The sequence below is a fragment of the Phyllostomus hastatus genome, unplaced genomic scaffold (assembly GCF_019186645.2).
Source record: "Phyllostomus hastatus isolate PE091 unplaced genomic scaffold, TTU_PhHast_1.1 phas_contig_80, whole genome shotgun sequence".
Lineage (NCBI taxonomy): Eukaryota > Metazoa > Chordata > Mammalia > Chiroptera > Phyllostomidae > Phyllostomus > Phyllostomus hastatus.
Window position 1 is genome coordinate 37,886,707 of NW_025333960.1, and position 13,226 is coordinate 37,899,932.

The window sequence follows — 13,226 nt, forward strand, 5'->3', positions numbered from 1 at the left end:
CTAGGCCCTGAGAATGTGACTATGTTTGGGGAGGGGGCCTTTAAAGAGGTGATTAAGTTAAAATGGGGTTGTGAGGGCGGGCCCTAATGCACTGCGACTGGTGTCCTTATAAAAACAGATTAGGACTCAGACAGCACAGACTGAAGGGTGACCACGTGAAGAAACAGGGAAGGAGGTCATCTGTAAGCCAAGGAGGGAGGCCACGGAAGAAACCAAACCCGCTGACGCATTGACCTTGGACTTCTAGTTTCCAGAACTATGAGGGAATAAATTTCTGTTGTTTAAACCACCCAGTTTGTGGTACTTTGTTATGGAGGCCCCAGTGAACTAATACAATACTCTCTTTAGGATGAGTCTGCCTACGGAGGGAGTATATTCCGGGCTGTTTATCACGTAGCAAACCTGCTGGGTGGGGAGGGGAAGGGCTGAGGTTGCCCAGGTCTCCCTGCAGCTGAATGAATGTCTGTCTACAGCGGCCACGGCATATTAGGAAGTCCATGGGGACTGCCCGTTTACATTGTGTCCCCCAGTCTAGCTTTTATCTACCATAAAGTTGATCCATTTCCTGTGCCTTATTTCTCAATTGGTTCCAAACTTGAGGAGAAAAGAAAGGGCTATTTTTTTTTTTTTTTTTTGCATTTCCACTCCCACCCCAGCACGAAACAAAGGAAAAACCATCAGTCACAGCCTTCCTTGGGGATTTTGTTCTTTTTTCTAAACTCCTCCCTTACTGTTGCCCTCACCCAATGAGCAATCTACCTCCAGGCCAACCTGTTTCTTGAAGAATGGCTTAGTATTTTGATTCTACTTTGACAAGTGCCTAGAATGCCTTTCCTGGTCTTTTCTCTGCTGCAACATTCTCTTCATTCTCAAGGTGTCGGCTCAGAGGTCTCCTCCTAGGTGAGTACCCCCTGGGGCACAGGCCAAGTCTGCAGCGTCCTTGTCTCAGCTCCTATGACTCTGGCTACATATTTCTATTATGTTGTCATTTAGTCCTAATATTAGATGACCTCCCATCCATCTTCCCCATTAGGACAGACTAGTTTGAGCACTGAACCCGGAAGAACTTCCTCTAGTCACATCTGTGTTCCCAGTGCTAGTATGGTGCCTGGCCCCTGAGTAGGCGTCCACAAAGTGCTGGAGAATTGAATGAGTGGCAGGGTGACAGTTTGACATATTAATTTGTGTGTTTCTCATAGTGTGTTGCCCATTCTTCTATTTCAAGCAGACTGTCAGATTGGTCATTCCTTGTCAGAGGCTGGGCTTGGTGGAAGCAGAAGGAGCCTGAGATCAATGGCTCCTCCTGTCCTTTGAGACAAATCTAACCCCACTGGGTTTTATGTGGCAGGGGGAGGGGAGGGAAAGGAGAGGGAAGGCAGATGGCCTCTGAGAGAGAAGAAGCCATGAGGGCCTGGAAGGGGAGGGGGCTGTGGGTGCCCTCACCCCTGTACAGTCATCCTCGATGGAGAGGTCTTTGGGGAATCCCAGCCTTGGCAGAGATTTCTGCTCCCCGTGTTTGATACGAAAACAGAGCCCAGCTGAGGTTTCTTTTCCTGTGCTTTGGAAAATGACATCTGCATGGAGGGAGGTCTGGGTGCCACCCTAACTTCTCAGGCACTTGGGTTCTGGGGGTTCTGGATGGGGACAGGAAATGAGGATTCAGCAATGACTGATGTGGATTTTCCTGCCAGGTGGGGCTTAGAGTAGACATTAAATTGAGTTACAACACAGGAAGAAAGCGATGCTTCTCGCATGCTGGGATTGGAGTGAGATAGGGTGCGTGGCTAAACAGAACAAACAGAACGGCTCTCACTGATAAGAGCTACAGGGACTATCATGGAGATGGTGAGACCAACCACCAGTGGATTTATGGCTTAGAATCAGCAGAAGACCAGCTCGATACAGCACAGTGACTAAGTTCACCTCGCAGTGACCCCTAGCCTCCGTCTACACTCATTGTAATAACACATCATCATTCTAAACAGCACGACCCACGCCACCGTGATCAGAAATGGAAAGCCCATAAAAAGTCACACAATGGCCGATGGAGCTCTTCAGGGAAGTCTCTACCTCTTTGCCCCCAAAATCCTGAATATTCCTTTCTCTCATTAAAAGCCCCACCCCTTGATTAAATGAGCCTGAATAAAGGAAGTTATTGAGCCCCACTAGGGAAGGGCTGTACTACCCGTGGAGTAGCCTTCCCTCCATTCCACTGCTTCACTAATTAAGTCTTTCACTTTAAACTCTATGCTGATTCGTATTTGAATTCTTTCCTGTGTGAAGCCAAGAGCCAATCATGGGTCGTGGACCCTGGGATGCCTGGACCCCCAGGACACCTGCATCAGGAGGACGAGATTGTTATCCAACACAAATAAATTCTGAATCCTTTTTTTAAATATCCTGAATTGTTGCTCCCTCTCCCCTTCTGTCACCCCAGAAATTTTACCAAGCCCTAAGCTGACCCAGAATTTACTCCATTTTCTCCTCACCTGTTGCCTGGAATGTGGCAGGTTGGGGAGCGTTTATCACTCTCTAGACTTACAGCAATAGGTTCCCACAGGAGCCTGGGACAGCCCCAGGAGGGGAATCCTTCAGCTGATGAGTACTTCCTGCCAGAGACTAAAGGCCCCAGCAAAAAAAAAAAATCTGTTGTTGCCTCGTTGAGGATGGAGAGTGGACAGTCTACTTAAGGTCAGGCCGCAACCACTGGAGGGAGAGGCACCCTGGGGAGGCTGGAGAAGAAGCTTCAGGAAAATGAGCCCAGGTGAGATGGGGTGGGGTGCTGGGGGAGAGGCCGTGAGGGATGGGAAGGATCCCTCAGCCAGCACCAGGCCTACCTCCAGAGAACCAGGTACCCCAAAGAACAAGAGATAAATAGATCTCTCTCCCAGACCTGACTAGTGTTGGGGTTCAGAATGAGTCACCCCAGGATATGCTAATCTGGCATTGTTTTCGAACTGAAAACAATCGAGGCACAGAAGGCTCAGGAGGAAACTTTGACCTTCTGCCTGACTGCCTGAGAGAATTTAGACAAAGGGCTTGCCCCAGGAAGGGAGCTCTCATCATAGATAGCTGTATTTTAGTATCAGTTAGAGGTGATTGACAGGGAAGAACCTGGCAAAAACCCATTTGACCAAAGACCTCTCTACGCCCGGTTGTTTCAAGAGGGCCCAATACACATTTGTCTACTAAACAATAACTCTTCTTATCTCTTTTGAATTGCCTGACTTCCCCTTCCCTTGCTCTGAATGACATATAGGCCTCATTTTGCCTTACTGTCTTGAGAATGTTCATGCTCATATGAATTCCCTGTATGCAAGTATTAAAACCTAATTTTCTCCTATTATTCTGCTGTATGTCATTTGAGTTATTCAGCCAGCTGAAAGAACTAAGATGTAAAGGGGAAAGTTCCCTCATCCCTGACACTAGTCACTTCTATTCCAATTAAGACTTCTGTTTCTTTAAGATTTTATTTATTTACTTTTAGAGAGAGGGGAAGGGAGGGAAAGAAGCATCGTGTGTGGTTGTCTCTCATGTGCCCCCCACTGGGGACCTGGCCTGCAGCCCAGGCATATGCCCTGACTGGGAATCGAACCGGTGACTGTTTGGTTCGAAGTCTGGTGCTCAATCCACTGAGCCACACCAGCCAGGGCCAATGAAGTTACATTACTTCATAGAGATGTCATTTCTTTAACATGACACTTTCTCCTTTCTGTCTGTCCACTCCCTCCTTAATCACTAAGCTTTGGGGCATGGGATTCTAGTCAATATCAAACTGTCTTAAGAACAAAAGCCTCAGGTCCATTGACCACAGAAACAGAGTTTCATTCAAGCTAAAAATAACATCTGGACTTCAGTTGTGTTTCAGCTCCTGGCCCACTCCCAGGAAAGTGGAATGACCCTACTGACCACACCCTCACGAAAGCAGGCAGGACAATGCCATGGCTGACCTCAGGACCTGCCACAGTAATCAACCGGTCCCTACCCTGGCCCCAGCCGATCAGTAGAGCCCACAATCCCAGCTCCTTTAGTCACCAGGATTAAGGTTTTTTCTCCTATGTAATCTAACCCCTGGAAGCCATCGGGAGAACACTTGTTTACCTGTGACTCCAGGTTTGGTGCCATTTCCTCAACTAATAAACCTCTACTTTCTTTGCTGCTCATTCCTGTTCAAATTTGACTGAGCTTTGATGCATGCAGGTGAACAAACCCCATTAATCTGGTGACAGAACCCACAAGCATCTCTCTCCTCTCCTTAGCCCCTGGTCCCTGCCGCCCTCCTCTACCTTGATGATGTGATGACACAGAGACCAAAGCTCCCAAGGAACCAGGTGCTGATGGCATCTCTGATTTCCTCACATTCAGTCAGCCTGTGACACACTGTCTGCAAGGTGGACTGGGGAGGAAAACAGGCACTGAGAGGCCAACAGAGCAGTACAGAGAAGAGGCTGGAGGCCCAGCAGGAACTGGGAGGAAAGGAGAGTTGTGACTTTGGGTTCCCCCCAAGCAGAGTTGAAGACAAAAGCTTACACAGAATAAGCAGTCAATCTGGGGAAGTTCCCCAGGAACAGGAGGCAGGGACAGGGAATCGCTGCACACGAAGGGAAGGAGAGACATACCTGGGGCGCTGCGTTACCGAGTTAGTCTCCACAGAAGACCCCTGGGGTGTGGTCCGGCTGTTTGCCTCCGAGGAGCCCTACAGAATGGGATGCAGAATTGTCCACTCAAGGGAAAGAAGACGAGACATTTATCCACCAGTTCTCACCCCTGCTGGCCCACTGTCACCTTGTGGCCCTTGTCTCTTCCAGGTTTGTCTATGGTCAGTCCCAGTGTCCCAGGAGGGAAGTCCCAGGGCAAGGTGACATCAGGACACAGCTGGAGTGAAGATATTGTGGACAAAAAGGGGTCACATACTACACTTGACAAGCTCAGGGAGGCGTGCCTGGTAGCCTTACAAACTCAGAGACCTAAAGTAACCACGTAGGATTTTCTAAAATTAAGACTTTTTAACTAAAAGCAATTTGTAGAGGGTAGTCAGGGCCTAGGCTAGAATCTTCCCTGACAAAGGTCAACCATCACCTTGCTCAAGCCCTGTCTATTGTCTTTCTGTGTCTGTGATAATGAAATGGGAACAGTCAGTGTTTGTGCTGCCTGTCACTCCCAGAACCAATAATCAGAGACAAGGATTGGATCTTTATGGGTGCTTTATTCAGATGGCCAGTGATCCGAGAAGACAGTTGGTTATGTACCCTCAAAATCCGTCTTCACGTCTCAAGCTGACCTTTTTACAAGGAGAAGAAAGGGTAGGTAGGGGGTTTGGGAATAAGGTTAATTGCATAAGAGTTGCAGTCTGGCACACTTTGCCTAGTACTTCTTTATCTGCGGATCAACAATTCTTTATCTGCATCAGAGGCATTCCCTCCCTGGAACACAATGGCTCAGATGCCATCTTCCTCAGGCCCCTGGGACACAAAGGTTGAATTGCTTGTCACTTCCTGGAGTCACACCTTCATGCATTCCAGTTTCAGGAATAACAACTTTCCAGCGTTTGCATTAATCACTTAAGCCAATCAACTAAGGCTAGAATCTTTAGCTCTTGAGTTCCCCTGTCAAAAACACACCTCTGTAATGTCAAGGTAACTTCCCTTTTTCCACACTTCTGGGCCACAACCACTGCACCAGAGTAGAGACCACAAATTCTGCCTCCATCTATGTAAAAGGAAGTGTGTCTGTCATTTTACTTTTTTATCCAATCCCAGTTTTCCCACTTTGCTTTCTCTTACCTCCCTAACCTATCACCAGTGGATTTCTGTAACCCCCTTACAGAAGGGGGTTACAGAAATCCCCATTACATACCCCATTACAATCTATTGATTGTAATGTATAAAATAAGGTGCAAAACAGCCATTTTGAAAAGCATTTTCTTGTTGAGGTTTTTGTTTTTTGAGGTTTTGTTTCCCCAGCAATTTCTTTGTTGAGGTTTTGTTTCCCCAGGAATTGCTGGCCCTTTGGCTCAAACTCATAAAAATTCTTTCAGGTTTGGACATTTCTTGTGTTGATAATAATATGAACTGGAGGATGACATGAGAGAGGAGTGAGAACACACAGCAAAAGAATGGAGGCAGGAAAGAAAAGAGTGGGTGGTGATGGGGAGGGGAGGACAAGACAAACAGGACCAGTCGCCGTTTTGGGGAGCAGTGATGCAACGGGGCACAGGCAGTCCTTCAGCATCTGGGGACGCTCTGTGGAGCTCCTGGGACTGGCTGGGATAAGCCCTGGGTGTCACAGCCTCTCCTGCCACTAGCCCCTGGCAGGCCCTCCTGCAGGGATCGTCAGACCCCACCCCTTTGTAGCCAAGGGCCATCTCTTTTGGGCCTCCCAGGAGGATAAGCTGTGTCCTTTGTGTTTCTGGCTCCTCAGCTCAACAGCACCGACTGGGGGTTTCTGGGCAGGTGATTATACAAGAGGATCACGACCTGTCGGAAAGAGAGCAAGCTTCCTGCAGTCCTTGCGGCAGTGGGAAATCCAGTTTGGACTGTGGTTGTCCTCCCCCTGGCCCTCGATGTTGGGTGGGTTTGAGGAGACAGGCTTCTGAAGTTTAAGTGGGAATCTTGGGAAAGGAAGATGTTGCCCATCTGGCGACTTGCAAGACTCACGGCAGAAACCATGAGCAGAATTAAAAGGCAGAGCAGCCCTACTAAGGACTTTAAGTGACACAATTTTCCAAGAAGTAGAATTAGTAAAAAGGTACCATTTTTTTCCTGCAAAATAAAAGGATAATTTCTAAGGTCCCCTTCTTGGCCTGATGGTTACTCACAGTTACCAGTCAATGACAATCACCCAAGTGGTGGAAAAGCCTTTGGAAGTTGGTCGAGGTCCTGCTGGCCTGGGGCTTGCTCGCCTGGCTGGTGGGGGCCTGTCCAGCCTGCTAGCTCCACACCTATCCTGTAACTCTCGGCTTTGTCTCTCTTCCAGGGGGCCCCATCCGGCTTCCCCAAATCCTGATGCCTTTGCACTGACTCCTCAAGAGAGGAGTCACATGAAATACTCCGCTTCCTTTAATTTAAAGTTATTGTTGCTGCTGTCAGTCTATTGAAGTCCTTTGATGAATGCTTGCATTGTTCTCACGCCCAGAGCCTTTTTCAAATGATCAGCACATTATAAAACACAATAACACGTCTAATTCCTTCTCCAGCACACATACACAAAGGCACTGCTAAATCCCCCAGATACATAGGTACAGTAGTAAAAAGAGTCTGGGATTGGAGACAGCAGAGCGAGGTTTGGTCCTCACGCTCTCTCATTTCGTGCTGGCAACCTCGGGCAAGTCATTCACTCACTCATTCAACATTTATTCAGAATCTCCTTGTGTCAGTCATTTGTATACTCGGCAAAATGTTAACAATACCCTCCCTCACCACCTTTTAGGACTGTTTAGAGAAGCTAATGAAATCATACTCTGAAGTGTTCAAGGTAAGCTCTATGCAAATGTATGTCGTTGGTATTAATCAGCAAAAAGACAAAAACAGAATTGGAGAGGTGGGGGACGAGGGACCAAACCGTAGAACTCGATACATCACTTCTCTGAGAAAGACACCTGTTCTGGGCTCTCAGGCTGTGCCCTGCACTCAAGCTAGCCTTTGCCTGGATACCTTTCTCTTCATCTCTGTCCTTGGACATCCTGCTCTTCATCCAAGGCCCTGGTCAAAAGCCTTCCTTTCCACAAAATCCTCTTAGCTCTTGGGACTTACTATATCCCACCACATGTCCCTTCTCTGCTTCACACCTTGCTGTGTTCCACCTATAAACGATTGCGATTTGTTTCCAGATTGAGCCCTGCTATCAGACAGACAGTAGTGTTCTTGAGGCGGGCGACTGTGTGCTCTTCCAGGAACCCTGCCTCTGCCCCTTTAGCTCACGTGACCTTGGTCCAGTGCACTGTCTGAGGATTAATGAAATATCTCATGTCTAGGGCCTAACACTTGTGTTTGGTGGGCAGGCTTCCAACAGATGTCTCCTGAATGAAACTGAACGGATGCATGCTTCGTTGGGCCCTCCTAACAAGGTGGCTACTTAATATGCATCCACGAGGGATGTTGGGACAATCCTCCTCCAGTAACATTTTCCCCACCAGGATCTGGTACCTGAAATGTCACTGGGAAAGATCAATTCCTCCTCAGAGGCACTCCTTTGAGTTTCAGTTCTACCGGGAGAGACAAAGCATTATTAAGCCAATCCACCTCCTGGATTTTGGGTGATGGCAGCATTGGCCGTCAGTGAGGAGGTGGACACGGTCATAGGGAAGGTGGAGGCTGAAGAGAGAGTTGGCCGAGGACTGGGCTTGCTTAATGCAACGTGTTTATTTAACACTAAATATGACATATGTGTTGGAAGCCAAACTTTCAGGATCCTGTGTAATTATTTCTGGTACCAATAGCCATTCTCCAACAATGACTGGGTATACAACAATTCAGGTCAATTCTGACACCAACTACCCAGAGGTAATGCAGACCCCATAGGTCTAGGGCTCCATCCCACGAAACCGTCCCACTTCAGATGCCGGCCATAACTGGGATCCCCTGGCTACCCACACTTCTGCTCTGCAAACTATAATTTTGGGGGTTCCCATGACTCCCCCTCAAGTTCCAGAATGCAGGAAGGCATTTTACTATTGTTGGTTTATCGAGGATACAGCTCAGAAACAGCTGAGTGGAAGAGAACCATGGTGGGGGAGGGGGAGGAGCCTCCGGGGGCCTGTCCAGGTGAGTCAGCTGCCCCACATCTCAGTAAGTTCGCCAACCTGGAAGTTCTGCTCCCCAAACCCCATCATTTAGGGGTTTTCGCTGAGGTTTCATCAGGTAGGTACGATTAACGAAGTCACCGGCCAGGGGTGACTGAACTCAATCTCCAGCCCCTCTCCCCTTCCCAGAGGTGTGTTTGGGAACCAAAGTCCCAACCCTCTCGTCTTGAGGTGGGTCCCCTGGCAAGCAGCCCCCATCCTGAAGTCACCTAGGGGCCCACCAAAAGTTACCTCGTTACCATCAACTCAGGTTGAAAGTGCTTTCTTAATAACTGAAGGCACTCCTATCACTCCGGAAACACCAAGGATTTTGTCCTCTGTGCCTGAACTGAGGACAAAGACTGTATATATATTTTGCATCACACCACAGAAGCCCTGATGTTGCTCTTACTTAAAACACCGTTGTTTTCGGAGCCGAGGAGGAGAAGGCGGAGGTCAGGGGCCATCCTCCGTAAAGCTGGTGTTTTGGTTGCTCTGACGTCCTTACAGGTCCTTGAGTCCTTTCCTCCAAATAACAGTGTGCCTTTGGAATGTGTCCTGTCTGCCACCCATCAGGAAGCTCCGTAGGGCTGCAGGCCCGCCCCTTCTTTCCCAATCACTGTGTTCCCTTCTTTCTGCTCCTCCCGCAGTCCCCAGTCAGCCCTTTCCCCTCCCGGGGGCCCGACTGGCTCAGCCTGGGCTCAGTTGCTCTCCCTTCTCTCCACGTGGTCAGTGGCCTGGGCGACCACTTTCTGCTCGGTTTTGACAGCAACCCTCATTAGAAGACCAGGTGAGACTGTCATCTCCGCTTCCCCATTAGTGCTTTAAAAATGAACCCCAGGCTCCTCACACTCACATGCAGCACCCCCACCTCCCTTCTGGCCACACCTGTCCTCTGCCACCTGGCCACAGGCTACCTTGCCCCGGAGGTGGAGGCGCCCTCTGCCCAACAGCCCAGGGGCTTTCCCACCTCTTTCCCCTCCCCCTTCTCTCCAGGTCGGCTCCTCTGCACTCCTGTTCTCTCAGTCACACGCATTTGTGGAACGTGTCCTGCCTCCCAGGCCCGTGCTGGACGCAAGAGGGCTGGAGGGAGGATGACAGGAGCTCCGTCCTGGAGGCACTGACTCTCTCCCTCCCTAGAAACAACTGCCGGCAGACACGGGGTCCTTCCCCAGGCACTCCCCGGTTGCCTCCCTCCCAGCCTCTCACCTACTTGGCACCTGGCACCTCTTCCTTGTTTTGACGTCCTTTCAAGTTTCTGAGTCTCCCCAGCGGAATGCTCAGACGGACTTCCTCCATTCACATCTGTGCACTGAGTGCCTGCCCCAGGGCACAGCAGCAGGGGCTAGTCCCCCGCCCTGTGGTCTGGTGTGCCAGACGGATAAGAAAGAGGAGTATGTGTAACAGGTACATGGGGCGGGGGTGGGGTGACATGCTGTGAAGGGAACAAACAGTCCCGCGATGGGCAGTGGGCGCCCTGGGTAGGAGCAGGTATCAGAGGAGCCCCTTCCCTTCTTCCCACCCTGGATGTCCCACCAGGTCGGGTGTTGTGTCATACAGAGCTGTTCTTCTCACTGGAAAAATGAATCACCATTGCATTCTTTTTTTTTTTTTAAGACTTTATTTATCTATTTTTAGAGAGGGGAAGGGAGGGAGAAAGAGAGGGAGAAAAACATCAATGTGTGGTTGCCTCTCATGAGCCCCCCACCAGGGACCGGGCCGTGACCCAGGCATGTGCCCTAGACTGGGAATTGAACCAGCAGCCCTTTGGTTTGCAGGCCAGCACTCAATCCACTGAGCTACGCCAGCCAGGGCACCAATGCATTCTTGACGAAAAATTTAAAACTGTCCTTTGCTTTTATTTCCAGTTTTTATTAGAAGTTAGTTACAGACTTCCAATACGGAAGCAGTGTCAGAACAATCACCTGATTGGAAAAAGAGACTTGGAGCCCAAGACAGAGGAACCTGGATTATCTACCCCGGAGGACGGAGGGGGCTGAGAGAGTGTCCCTCCCAGTCACCCTTGGCCACTGGATGGCTCCGTGTTCACGACACCCTTGTGCCCAGTTTCATTCTGGTTCCACGTGAGCTTGCTGCTGCTCTGGAAAAATGAGTCCTTTGAGAAGGCAGTGCCACCGCACTTGACCAGTGTGTCTGTGTCTGTTGGAGGCACTGGCGTGGAGTGTCACCATTGGAATAATGTTCTGTTTATGGAGCGTTCTCTCTGAGCCGAGGGTTGTCCTGAGGACCTTACACATGGCTAATTTCACCCTCAGCCCTCATGAGAGTCTGCAAGGTAGCATCAGGGGCTGTCTGCATCTGACACGTGAGGACACTGAGGCTCGGCAAGATTACAGAATTGAGGCCGAATCAGATCCAAACTCAGATCTGTCAGAGTCCAGAACCCCTGGGCTTGCCCTGACAACCATGTCACTTTCTGCTGCTCAGAATCTTTAGAATGCTTCGAGATGGCCTCTGTATGGAGCATGTAATTAAATGCTGTGGAATGATGCTCTGAGGCAGAGCACGTCATGTTAACTCTGGAAATGGTGACTTGTCTGGGGCTACATGATCACCTCAGTGCAGAGGTTCATTCCCATCCCCAGCCCCGGTTCAACTGCCTTACAGGGGTACGGGGAGATCTAGTGGGGGCTGGTTACACTGGGGATGCAGGGGCGGGAGGTGGTTGTGCCGAGGAAGGGATAGCTGGGTTTTCAGCAATCTGACACAAAAAGAGAGGGCAGTCCAGAGACAAGGGTTCTGTCCCTGGGTCCTCCATTTTCCTCAGCTAAAGAGTGGTTCTAATAATAGTGTCCACCTTACAAGGCCAAGTGGTAGAAGCAACCTGCTGGGCCAGGGGGGAACAGACTGCAGAACAGTCAGAGCAAGGCCAGTGACATTCTGATGCTACTGCTCAGGTCCCCATTTCTAACACGTACCTGCTGCAAGCCCAGACCCGTGCCAGGTGGTGCGTCATGAGCAAACAATAATGCTGACAGACTTGGCCTTGGCCTCTAGGGCTTATAACAGAAGTTGAGAGGAGAATGACCAATACGATGCGGTAGTAACACTGCAGAGAGGCCGAGGGGTAGACATATTTGCAGGGCAGTGTCTGTGAGCAGAAAACACTTGACAGAAATGTCTGTAGATACAATGGGATGTCCAGCACTTCATGCTCCTACAGAGGGGGTAGACAAAAGCAATCACCCTTTATAGCAATCTAAGTAGGATAGCAATAGGGATAATAGTAATTAGTGTATCAAATGCCCCAGCCTCCAAAGATATGCACAGTCCATTCATTGTAGGGAATTGATTTGTTGGTGTTGTGGAAGAAAAGGGGCCACATGTTAACCTGACAAGCTCAGGGGAGGCCTGCGTGGCAGCCTTACAAACTCTGACCTAAAGTAACCTAACCACAATGGATGGTCTGAAATGAAAACTTTCTAACTATAAGCAGTTCATGGCAGATGTTCCTGTCCCAGGCCAGTAACAAAGTCAACCTTTAACTTAACTGAGCCTGTCTGTTGTCTTTTTGCATCCATGATAACATACCTTTGGAATGTCAAATTTCCTTTTTCCTGACCCCTCAAAGCACAGGCGCTGCACCAGGGGGCAAATCCCCTCATTGTTATTGTTATTATGTTAATTGTTGACTATTAACTATCCTGTACCCACCAGTGGAAAAGTGTCTATTATTTTACTTTTTACCCAACCCCAGAGGTTTCCCTGTTTAGCTTTCTCCCGCCTCCCTTATCTATCTCTAAGGGATTTCCTGTATGCCCCTTGGGCCTCCCTCTTTTGATGGTAATATATAAAATAAGGTGCTAAAGTGCCATTCTCTGGAGCATTTTCTCAGTACATTGGGATTTTGCTTCCCTGGAACTGTCTTCAGTTTGGCTCAAATAAACTCAACAAAAATTTTCTACAGGTTTGACTGTTTCTTGAGTTAACAGTATTAAACAGGAGGAGCCACGATGGTACTTCAGGGCCCTACACCAGTATGTCTATAGCACTGGCAAAATTAAGTCTGTCAGGCTGTTTTAAAACAGAACGTATTGGTCCACGTTCATTCATTCAAGAGTGACAGCTGTGATCTCAGCAGTTGTTTTCTTTTCTGTTTCCCCTGAAAGAGCCTCCGCTCCTGTCACCATCCCACAAATTCTCAAATTCCTCGAGGACGAAGGCAGCACAGAAATGAATGAATGAATGAATGAAATAACCTAAGAGGAAATGTTTACCTGACACACAGTATGTTCTCAGTTCATTGCAAGGAGACCACTGGTGCTAATGGCTGAGAAAGCAGGTTCTAGAGTTGGGCTGCCTGTGTGGGAGTCCAGTCTTGCCACTTACTGATGTGTGACCTTGGGCAGTTCCTTTTATCATTCTGTGCCTCAGTTTCCACCTTTGTCACCAAGGGCTAGTAATACAGCCAAATTTATAGGGCTGT

General features: G+C 49.0%; 1 long non-coding RNA gene across 1 annotated transcript; it reads left to right on the forward strand.

Annotated features, from left to right (window-relative positions):
* Positions 1-9,435: 9,435 nt before the first annotated feature.
* On the forward strand, positions 9,436-12,681 carry LOC123826236. The gene is made up of 3 exons (XR_006787021.1): positions 9,436-9,569; positions 9,776-10,186; positions 10,648-12,681. It is a non-coding gene; the product is annotated as an uncharacterized LOC123826236 (long non-coding RNA).
* Positions 12,682-13,226: the final 545 nt, after the last annotated feature.